The following is a 12,179-nucleotide window of genomic DNA, read 5'->3' as shown; positions in this document are numbered from 1 at the left end:
GAATGCACTGTCAGGAAGACAAGTAGGGGAAAGGGTGGCTCATCACTGTCAGATGGGAAGGATAATCAAGATTTTCATTGTTAAGTCATTAGGTTTCTTGGAGAGAGCAGTTTCAGCAGAGTGGTCAAGACAGAACCAAATAGCAAAAATAAAGAAAATGAATCTCATTAGCATTTCAAACTATAAGGCAGTAATAGTAGTAGTAGTCATCATCGTCAAAAAGTGACCATAGATTAATTTTTAAAAAGAAGTAACATTCAGTCAACAAATGCCTCAATAGCATGGCTGAGGAAAAGTCAATGACATTTTCAAAATGGAAATGACACAATAATCAGACAATTAAAGAAAATTCATGTGAAAATATAATCTATCCAACAGTTGGAGAGTTGCAGAAGTTGGCAGAAAAATCAAGTGAGAACACATTAATGTTTCTATATTAAAACAAGAATAAAAAATGAAAAAAAAAAGATAGGATTAGGGATGCCTGACAAATGAGGAATCATATTAGAAATATGATAGGATAATAGTAATTCAGGAATGTCTAAGAACAAGCACAATTTTAGGTGTCAAGAACTGTACTAAGCTATGAAGATTCAAAGACAAATGATAAAGATTTCCCTTCCTCAATTACTTTATGTTCTATTAAAATAAACAACATGTGCATTGTGTAGGCATATAAGAAAAAAAGAAATAAATGGTTTATAGTAAAGGCAACTAGAAATTTGGGAATCAAGAAAAGTCTCAAGGGAAAGGTGGTACTTGAGCTGAGAACAAAAGGAAACCAGAAATTCTAGAGGAAATGAGGGAGAGGACAGGCAGCCACTGCAAATGGCTCATAGAAGCAGTCAATGAAATGAGGAACAATAACATCAGTTTGGCTGGATTGCAGATTTTAAGATAGAGAATAATGGGTAATAAAACTGGAAAAGTAATATTATAAAGGAATGCCAAATGCATAATTTTATATAAATTCTCCAAGAGATAAGAGGGAGTCACAAGTTTATTGAAAAGAGTGGCAATTTTTAAACATTAATGTCATGTTGTTCCTCTTCAATGGAAAGATAAGAACCAACCATACCCATATCTTCTAAATCCAATCTTTTCAACTATATTCAACCCTTTAACCCCTAAGAGAAATACATTTCTCAAGAGTTACAAGTGTTATATCTTCCCTTATAGGATTGTATATAATTTAATGTTCTTACCTAACATTTGTTGTTTTTTTTTTGGGGGGGGGGTTCCCTTTGTGTTTACCTTTTTAAGTATCTCTTGAGTTTTTCATTTGGAGGTTGAATTCTCTGTTTATTTCTAATCTTTTTATGACAAAATTTTGAAGTCTTCTATTGCAGTGAACGCTCATCTTTTCCCCTGACAGAATATGCTGAATTTTACAGGGTAGTAATTTCTTGGTTGTAATCTAAGGTCCTTTGCCCTACAAAATATGGTATTCAGGTCCTCCAGTCCTTCAATGTTGAAATTGAAAAGTCCTGTGTAAGTCTGATTGTGTTTCCTTTGTATTAAAATTGCTTCATTTTTTACTGCTTGCAATATTTCTCCTTTATTTGAGAATTCTGGAATTGGGCTATGATAGACCTTCGAGTTTTTATACTGGGTTCTGTGTATTCTTATCAATGTCTATTTTGTCTTCTTGATCTAGCAGATTTGGACTATTTTCCTGAAAGATATTTTCCAGGATCTTTTTTTGATTGAAGCTTTCTGCTAGTCCAATAAGAAAGTCATGTCTCCTGGATCTATTTTCCAAGTCATTTTCCCTTAAAGATAGATACTTTATATTTTCTTCAGTTTTTTTTTCAGCCTTTTTACTTTGATGGAATCTTCTAGTCTCATAGTCACTGGTTTCTGTTTGTCCAATTCTAATTTTTAGGATTTTCTTTTCTTTTTCTTTTCTTTTTTTTTTTTTTTTTAGATTTTGGCAAGGCAAATGGGGTTAAGTGGCTTGCCCAAGGCCACACGGCTAGGTAATTATTATTAAGTGTCTAAGACCAGATTTGAACCCAGGTACTCCTGACTCCAGGGCCAGTGCTTTATCCACTGCACCACCTAGCCACCCGATTTTATTTTCTTTAATTAGCTTTTGTTTCCTTTTCCAGTTGGTCAATTTTACTTTATGCGGAGTTGAATTCCCTTTCTAGTTGATTGATTTAAGTTTTAGAATTGCATTCCTTTTTCAGTTGATCCACTTTATTTTTTGAAGAGTTAACATTCTTTTTCCCCGTTGGTTATTTTTACTTTTAAAGGAGTTGATTTCTTTGGACAATTTTTCATAATTTTCCTTTCATTTCTTTTTTCCATTTTCTTCTCCCTCACTTCTTTGGTTTTTAAATTATTTTTTAAGTTCTGTGAGCTTTTGGATTTGAATTCAACTCACTGACTCTTTTGAGACTTCCCATGTAGGTAATTTCTCACTGCTTTCTTCTTCTAGGTGACATTGTTATCTTTATCTATAAGGTAGCTTTCTATGATTAGTGCTCTTTTAGTCATTTTGGTCATTTTAATTGTTTGAGCTTCAGTGCTCCTCTGGTATAGGTAGTATAGACCCAAGTTTTTTAATGCTGGAGCTGGGGTCTAATCCCTGATTTATTGTTGGTCAAAATGTTGCCTAAGCAGCCCAGGAATGGTATTTGCAGAGGTTTGTTTCCTCCTTTAAGTCAAGGCCACTGCAGATATCAGAATAAATTAAAAACCAGAATACTACAATATGTTGTTTACAAGAAACATATCTGAAGCAGAGAGATACACACAGGTTAAAGGTAAAAGGATAAAGCAAAATATATTATGCTTCAGCAGAAGTAAAAAAAAAATGAGGGGTTACAATCCTGATCTCAAACAAAGCAAAAGCAAAAATAGATCTCATTAAGTGGGATAAAGAAGAAAACTATATTGGGCAGCTAGGTGGCGCAGTGGATAAAGTACTGGCCCTGGAGTCAGGAGTACCTGGGTTCAAATCTGATCTCATACACTTAATAATTACTTAGCTGTGTGGCCTTGGGCAAACCACTTAACCCCATCTGCCTTGAAAAAAGCTAAAAAAAAAATTATAAAGAAAATAGGAAAAAAATATGCCTTTTTTTCCTCTGCAGGACATGGCACCTATACCAAAATTAAATGTGTACTAGGGCATTAAAAACCTTAAAATCAAATGCAGAAAGGCAGAAATAATAAATACATACTTTTTAGATCATGATGCAATAAAAATTACATGTCATAAAGAACCAGGGAAAGATAAACTAAAAATTAGTTGGAAACTAAATAACTCAATTTTAAAGAACAAGTGGATCAAAAAACAAATCATAGAAATAATTGATCATTCCATCCAAAACATAGGTTAATAAATAAGAGTAATGAATCAGTGGATTAGGATAGGTTTAAAAGAAATAGTGGGAAATGACTGGCAGCCCACTGTTTGACAACCCAAACATATTACTTTCTGGGATAAGAACTCACATTTAAAAAAAAAAAAGGAGGGGGGAGGACTGAAAATTAGTATGACAAAAACTAGGTATAGATCCATATCCTACATCCTATACCAAGTAAGGTCAAACTGGGTATAGGATTTATATATATAAAGGGCAATACCATAAACCAATTAACAGCTCAAGAAATACTCTGTCAGATCTATGGAAAAGGGAGAAATTTATGACCAAGAAAGAAATAGAATACATTATAAATTGCAAAATGGATGATTTTGATTTTATTAAATTATAAAGTTTTTGCACTAATAAGACCAATGATGCCAAAATAAGAAGGAAAATAGAAAGCCAGAAAACAATTTTCATAGCTGGGGGGGGTTCTGATAAAGGTCTCATTTCTAAAATATGTAGAGAAATGAATCAAATTTATAAGGTATAAGTCATTCCCCAATTTATAAATTATCAAAGGATGTGAACAGATAGTTTACAAATAAAGCAATTATATATATATATATATATATATAAAATATGAATCAAATCAAGCAATTTTATATATCAAATTATATATTGATATTATATATCAAATAAAGCAATTATATATATATACATATCATATGAAAAAATGTTCCAAATCATTTCTTATTAGAGAAATGCAAATTAAAACAACTATGAGGTTCTACCTCACCTATCAGATGGGCTAAGAAGACAAGAAGGGAAAACAATGTTGGAGAGGTTGTGGGAAGATTGGGTCATTAATGCATTGTTGGTGAAGTTGTGAATTGATCCAAAGAACAATAAAAATGATCATACCCTTTGACCCAGCAATACCAATACCATCCCTATATCCAGAAGAAATCACAAAAAATGGGAAAAGTCCCACATGTTCCAAAATATTCATAGCAGCTCTTTTTGTAATGGCAAAGAACTGGAAATTGAAGAGATGCCCATCAAGTGGGGAATGACTAAACACATAATAGTATATGAATGTGATGGAGTATTATTGTTCTATAAGGAACCATAAATGACCAAATTCTAAAGAAGTATGAAAAGAATTATAGGACTTGATGCTGAGCAAAGGGAGCAGAACCAAAAGACCACTGTACACATTTACAACAACGTTGTGAATTAATCAGTCTTGATGGATGTAACTCATTTCAGCAGCTCAGAGAGCTAGGACAACCCTAGGAGACCTGTTATGGACAATACTATTCATATCCAGAGGAAGAAAAGCAAAAAAAAACAGAATCTGAATAAACTACACTCACCTTTTAAAAATTCTGTTATGTTTTTCTTTCCTAACTCAAGGTTTTCTTTCTTTTCCCTTAATCCTAATTCCTCAAAGAATGTGCAAGCACTTTAAATACAAATGTGTATGTAAAATAATCACCAGACTTTTCATTATTGGGTAGAGGGGAATGGGAGGGCAGGGTGGAAGAAAATCATGTAACTTAGGCATATGCATGTGGATGAATGCTGAAAAATGTTCATACCATGTAATTGGAAAGAAAATAAAATTATCACTTGGAAGAAAAAAAAGGAACCAATCAGAGTCTGACTTTAGGAAGATCATTGGGGGAAAGACTTGGGATTAGGGAGATTAATAAAAAGATTTATGCAGCAGTCTAGTTCATAAATGATGAAGGTCTGAAACAGGTTTGTGCTTATGTGAATGGAGAAAAGATACTGCTTACAGAAAAGATACTGTAGAGAATTCCAAACTTATATTAATAAAATCTCAAAAGTAAACAATTAAAATTGGTAGACTAGGGAAGCATCAAACAAAAGAGCTTTTTTATGTTTTCTGAAACAGTCTCAGAAATTTTGTGATTCTTGCATAATAAATGGAATCTAAACTATTCTCACTGTTTTATGAATGAATCAAAGAAACAAAGATCTATTAACATATTAAAAGGAATTCTATAGTTTCAAAACAAGATAACTGCCTGATAGAGGGCAGAAAGCTATGTTACCTTTAACCTAATTCCAATAAAAAAAATCATATCAGACTAAATAATAATCAAGAATCCAATAAGAACATGCAGTACATGATTTCTTCCAACCCAAAAGTACACAAAAGCCACAAGTACATACACAATTGGAAAGAAGCTAGCAGAGTGAATATTCCCACTCAGGCAAACCAGATAGCAGTCTCATAACAGGACCAGAGATATCTATAGTCTGCAAAGAACAAGTCAGTAAATGATTAACAACTGATTCTGGGTGAAAAAAGTCTAGATAATAAACAAAAGAATCAATCATGCTCTGATTTACAGTGTTCGTCAATTCCTAAGGTATAAATGCTCATAGTAAAAATTTGTTACAGATCAGTTCAAGCTGGTTCCAGCACATGAAGCCTGTGAGAATCTATATCTAGAGATAAGGAGAGCAGAAGACTTGTCCCAAAAAAAAGGATCAGGAAGAAAAGAAAGTGACTAGAAACCCTAGAAGACAACAGGAGCAGAATAACCAATTTTAGTGTGTCAGAACTTGGATTGGAACACCTCAGGCTTCTAAGATTTCTACTATTCTAACTTCCCTGAGACACCACACAGGACCCAAAATATCTAGTACTCTGAAACTTGAAAGTGGGTGAGGGACAACAGGACATCTGCTGATACAGAAGTCAGCCTAAAAATCTAAGACATGCAGGGCCAAACCAAATAGACCATCCCACTCAAAAGGAGAGCAGTGGGCAAAGAATGACCCTGGCAAAATGATCCCAATTTAAGAACAAGCTGATCAAACCAAAGAAAACAATCATTCCTAAAAGGAATTATAGATGTCCAAAAATCCATTCTATAAAGTACTACTATAGATTCAAAAAAGAGACTTAAAGAGAAAAATAAATTTTTGGCAAGGACTATAATGAATACCTAGGGAAAAATGGAAAGCAAAGCACTTAAAACAGGAAGTGGTGAATTTATTCAAAAAAACAAACTTCCTGAAAATGACAACAGACCTATCAGAACTCAAAGGTTCCACGGACAAAACATAAAATATTCAAACAAAAATATAAGGGAGGAAGAGAGGGGATGAAGGAAAATGAAAGGTATATGCTATCCAAACCAGTTGATCTGAAAAGAAGAACAAGGAGAAATAGTCATCAAATTCTCTGAAATCCTAGACACTATAATTTCAAGAAATCATAAATGAAAATTGTCCAAATCTATTTAAATCAGAAGTAAAAGTAAAGATGGAAAAAAAAAATACATAGCTTACCTCTTAAGGACAGACTACAAAAGAGAACATATCAAAAATGTCACATCCAAAATTCAGAATTTCCATGTAAAACAAAAAATATTGCAAGAAGCCAGGGGAAAAAAAAAAAGTTCAAGTACCAAATCAAGAACTCACAAGACCTAGCAGCTTCAACTTGAAATGAGAGGAGAGCTTGGAACACAATATTCCAAAAGGCAAACTATGTGGCCTGACCACCATGAAAAGCTTAGTCCATGAAACTGAGTACAATTTTATAAGGTGAAAAATGAAGTTTTAATGAAATTCAGAACTTTCAAGTATTCCTGATAAAAAGGTCTGAACTGAGTAGGAATTTTAAATACATAAAATACAGAAATGTAAATACAGAAAAATGGAGAAAAATTCACAAAAATAAATTTATTTCAGCAACTAGAAAAGGCTATATGATGACGAAAGGCTAACATTCTAATAAGGGGGGGGGCTTCACAACCACATTCTACTTCAGAAATTTACTTGTTCTATGAACTAGGCAAGTCATTTAACTGTCTGCTTCAGTTTCCTTACCTCTAAAAGGGAATAATAACAGCACTTATCTCCCAGAATTACTGTGAGGATAAAATTAAATATTTTTAAATGCTTTACAAACCTTAGAGCACCATATAAACGCTCCATTATTATATAATGATTTTATTAGTATTATACAAAGAGTAATAAGACAAATAATAAGAAAAGCTAAGAAACCAAGGGTTTAATAGGAAAAAGAGAAAGGATGGTAAATGGAATGCAAATGAAAGGAGATAGCTATTATTATTTTTTGTAACTAGGATACATGAAAAAACAATTATAAAAATGTTAATGGGATTGAGGAAGTGAGCAACAGATGAACCTGACTCTTACCTGAACTGGACCAAGAAAAAATAGATACAGTGGCTAAAACAATGTAAATAAAAAAATAATGAAAATGAAATTGAACATTATATAATCAGAATAAGTAATATTAGTCCCAAAGAAGAGTTAAAATTCATACTCACACTCCCTTTGGGTAGAAAGGCAGAAGACAATGTGAATGAAATAGTTATGTTATCACACCTGATTGCTGCCTGCTGGTTGGCTGAATTGGTTGGTTAAATGTTTTTTTAATCTGCTTGAATAAAAAAAAGGTCATTGGAAGGGAAAAAGAAAACATTACATCTGAAAATCAATGTGATATAAAAGAAAAGGAACCATTAAAGCTTTTAAAGAGAAAAATAATTTATAAGAAAAATTTATATAAATAATGGGTTCTTCTAGTTCTTGTCGACATAACCACTATTTTCCTTAAATGAAGGTATACAGGCTAGTGTGATTAGGTTCATTACTCTTAAGGAGTATTTTTAATCTAGTATCTATGAACTCAGGTTTGGATTCTCAAGTTCTACCTTATCAACTCCCTTTTTCAGACTTATCTTACCTACTAACAATTAGGCTATCCAAAGGCAGCTGAGGTTTGTTTACCCTAGAATGAAACATTCAGATCCATTTGTTTAAATATCAAATCCTAGAACCTTCTAATATTTATGGGTTATACAGAATAAGAAGTTGGGATTCAGCTTTGAGACTCACTGTCCCAAATAAAGCTAATGTGAGAATTTCACATAACAAACATATCTTTCATATCTTTCTTGAAAAAATTAGTGTTCAAAGCAAGCCCAAGTTGCCTGCAAACCCCAGACAGGAATAACAGAATAGGATCCTGTTTCTATTTTGTTGGTTTTTGGAACTGGGGCCATGATTAAGAGGGATGTACAGTGGCAATTCAATTGTGCCACTAGAGGTAAAATTCTGGACTAGGGCAAGATATACCAGAGTGGAAAGTATCTGCCAAGAATGTTATTGTTAATCAAGAACAAAAGTTGGAGGAAGGTTCGAAGACAATCTGATACAATCATAGTTCTGACCATAAATGATGCCAACTAGAGATCCAATGGCATTATTCCCATTATCCACCAGGCATCTTTTGGGAAACCAAAGTCTGGGTTCTGGGGGGGGGGGGGCAGGCAGGGAGTATGATGGCAAAGCTGAATAAATCATCATGTAACAGATTAGATTAGTTAAACCCTCCTGAAAAAGATTTGTCACCTGGTACAAGTGGAACCATAATTCCACACATTGGAAGTATCTGCTTAGATGAGGAACCAAGCAGTACAGCTACCAATAGTGGATTTCTGACTCCACATCACTAAGTCAAAAACCCCCTAAGCCCGATGATACTGCAATACCAAAGTGCCTAAATGAAATGAGAAAGACCTACATCAAAAATGCCAAGGTCTCCTACTATTTCCAGGCCAACAACAGGTTGTTCATACTTTATCAGGTCACTAGGCTCAGACTGTTCTGGAATAGAGAATAAGAATGATGTCTTTGCACAACACCCTCTGACTTTAATCCAAAATTACAACCATCTCATGACATCATTTACTTGATGTCATGGTCTTCTTTGAGAAAGAAAGATGACAAGGAGGACAACGACAATAATAACAACATCAACAAAGACCTTTCTTATGTAAATGAGTATATCTGCAAGATTTGTATAATAATCAGAAAAATCTTATGGTAAGACTGTCTGTGTTATATGAAACTCATTGCTATTACTATTTGTCCTTCATTCTTGAAGATCATGACATCAGGGAGGTGATGCCATGACAAGCACATGAATCAGATTTGAGTGATGGTGGGCTGCACAGTCACTCACTTTCTCCTCCAACACCAACTGGGTCCAGTGTCCAGATAAGAAATCAAGATGACTGGAGTTGGCCCTGGAACCAATGCAATCAGGGTTAGGTAACTTTCCAGGGTCATACAGCTAGTAAGTGGCAAGTGTCTGAGGTCATATTTAAACTCAGGTCATCCTGACTCCAAGGCCAGTGCTCTATCCACTGAGCTACCAAGCTTCTTCTTACCTCACAAAGAAAAGACCTGATTGTGTGTTATCTGAACTGTAGGTAGGAGAATATTGATAATAATAAATTGCTAATGTTTATATAGCAGTTAGGGTGTGCCAGACAGGGTACTAATAAGCAATTTACAATTATTTTCTCCTTTGATTTTCACAACAACCCTGGGAGGTGTTACTATTTCACCCATTTAATAGATGAAGAAATGGAGGCAAACAGAGGTTTAACTGCCTTGCCCAGATTCATACAGCTAGAAAGGCGCTGGGGTCACATTTGCCCTCAGGTATTCCTCACAGCAGACCCAGGGTAAAGTGTACTCTAGTGCTACCTGGCCACCCAAAAGAACAGAACAGATACCTTTTAATAGCTCTCAATTCTTTTTTTTTTTAAGGTTTCTTACAAGGCAATGGGGTTAAGTGGCTTGCCCAAGGCCACATGACTAGGTAATTATTAAGTGTCTGAGGCCATATTTGAACTCAGGTCCTCCTGACTCCAGGGCCAGTGCTATATCCACTGCACCACCTAGCCGCCCAATAGCTCTCAATTCTGGCTCCAATCACATACACACCTGAATATTCATTAAAACAAAAATTTACATAGAACCAAGTAATAGAAAAAGTGCTAAACTGGGAACAAAAACCTACTCTATCCCAAACTAGTTGGCCAACTTCAGGGCTGATCTCTCTGATGATTAAGCTTCCTCATCCTTAAAAACGAAGGGAATTGGACTAGATGATCTCTAATTTCTTTTCAGATGCATGACTTTAAGACCTATGAAAATAAAAGCAAAAAGTGGAAAGATGAGGAGGTGAGGAAAAACATATATACACATATATATGTAGAAAGAGACATATGTGCATACATATATACACAAATATCTTCCCTTTTTTGATTTTTTAAGGTATTTCCTTTCGATTTTTAATGCATATTAGTTTAAGCCATCATCACCAAAGATATTCATTACTTGTGGGAAAAAAATCCAGAACAGAGTTAAGTTAAAGAGTATTTCTCCTAATAATCCTGTTTCCAAATAACATTGCAACCCATGACATTACAGTTTCCTGAAAGGAATGCGTAAGTATTCAAAGGAGTTTGGTTTGAACATTCAGAGGGGAAAAAACAAATGAGTTAAGAATGTCTATTGCTCATATTACAATATGCATTTGAGTTTGACCACCAGTAGATATACAGAATTTGCCCATCTATAGAATATGTATGCACATGAAGGGAGAAAAGACAGAGAGAGAGAGAGAGAGACAGATGGGGGGGGGGGGGAGAAAGAGAGAGAGAGAGAGAGAGAGAGAGAGAGAGAGAGAGAGAGAGAGAGAGAGAGATTGGGATCTCAAGAGAGTACCTATGGACTATGAGTTGAGTCCCGAATTAAGAAGAAAAGGACTCCTGATTTTTTTATCTTATTATTCCTGCCTTTCCCTTCCCTTCTTCTGTTTGTCCCATATTGGAAAGAACAGAACCATTCAAGCTATGAATCTGCTTAGATGAAATGTGAATCAACGACTCTAGTGAAACTTCTAGTGAAATCTTACCTTGGCTCTACCCACTGAACTTCTTCATGGCCCCTATAAATCTGACCTCCTTAGAGAATCCAAAGATGGGCTTTTCTTCTACTCTGTGGAACCCACTGAACTTCTTGGCATTTCTACTCACCTTATAATTGAATTATAAAATTAAAGAGTTTTTCCTGAAAACAAACTATCATTTTCTATTTATATTCCACACATTTAGTACAGTACTTAATACACAGTAAAAGCTTAGTGGTTTTTTCTTCATTCATTCAACTATCACCCATACTGGACAGTAAACTTTTGGGGGGCAAAAGACAATGTCATATTTATATTTGTAAACTCTCCTAGATCCTAGAATAGAATTTTGTGTGGCTAGCAAAAGATTAATGAATGTTGATGAATGAATGTTTTTCATCATAAAGGAATTTTATCTATAATATCACTACTGAACAAAACACCTCATTCCAATAATCACACTAAACTGAAAACATTAACCATGATACTTATGATACGCTTATTTCCAAAGCTAACATACATACGGATGTGTATTTTCTCCTAAGTAAAATGGCTATAGTTTTAGGTAAGGTGACACCCATCAAACCTATAAGTATCATAGAGAAAAGATTAACAAGCATTTTCATTCAATTATGTATTTTTCTGTCACAAATAATTGTCACCCACAAGGCAAGCAAATTAGTCTACATGAAAGCAGCAAGGTATCCTTGAGGGAGATACAACAGGCAGCTTGCCCCAGATATCTCAAATTAGCATCACCATATTGACCCCAACTCCCTTGAGACCCTAAAGGAGACATCCCAGGATGTCTGAACCCAAAAGCATTTGGCAACTTTCTTTTTAAACTGACCTTATCTTAGTAACTAGTTAACAAAATTAGTTAGTCGTTTCTTCTCACTTGGCATCCAAGAAGCCTGGCTCCTGGAAGAAAGTAAAAAGATGTTTAAAAAAAAAAGCAAATACATGACTTGGGGAAAAGGGAATATAGCCAATGCCTAGGCTAACCAAACCCAAACAATCTAATTAGCATGTTAAAGGTGAAGGAGAACAGTACATCAACTAACCAAGGAGAAAATTGA

General features: G+C 34.5%; 1 protein-coding gene across 18 annotated transcripts in view; it reads right to left on the bottom strand.

The window, feature by feature from the left end:
• ARB2A (ARB2 cotranscriptional regulator A) overlaps positions 1-12,179 on the bottom strand; it is a 490,274-nt gene that overhangs the window by 430,338 nt on the left and 47,757 nt on the right. For 3 of the 18 annotated variants that reach the window (XM_074201396.1, XM_074201395.1, XM_074201394.1), the window contains one exon: positions 11,951-12,021. The exons of the other annotated variants lie outside the window; for them this stretch is intronic. The gene's annotated coding sequence lies outside the window, so the exon portion shown is untranslated. The remainder of the gene's footprint in view (positions 1-11,950; positions 12,022-12,179) is intronic. 18 annotated transcript variants of the gene reach the window in all.

Source organism: Macrotis lagotis, chromosome X, assembly GCF_037893015.1.
Source record: "Macrotis lagotis isolate mMagLag1 chromosome X, bilby.v1.9.chrom.fasta, whole genome shotgun sequence".
NCBI lineage: Eukaryota > Metazoa > Chordata > Mammalia > Peramelemorphia > Peramelidae > Macrotis > Macrotis lagotis.
Note: the sequence above shows the minus strand (reverse complement) of the source record. Positions and strands in the feature narration are given on the sequence as shown.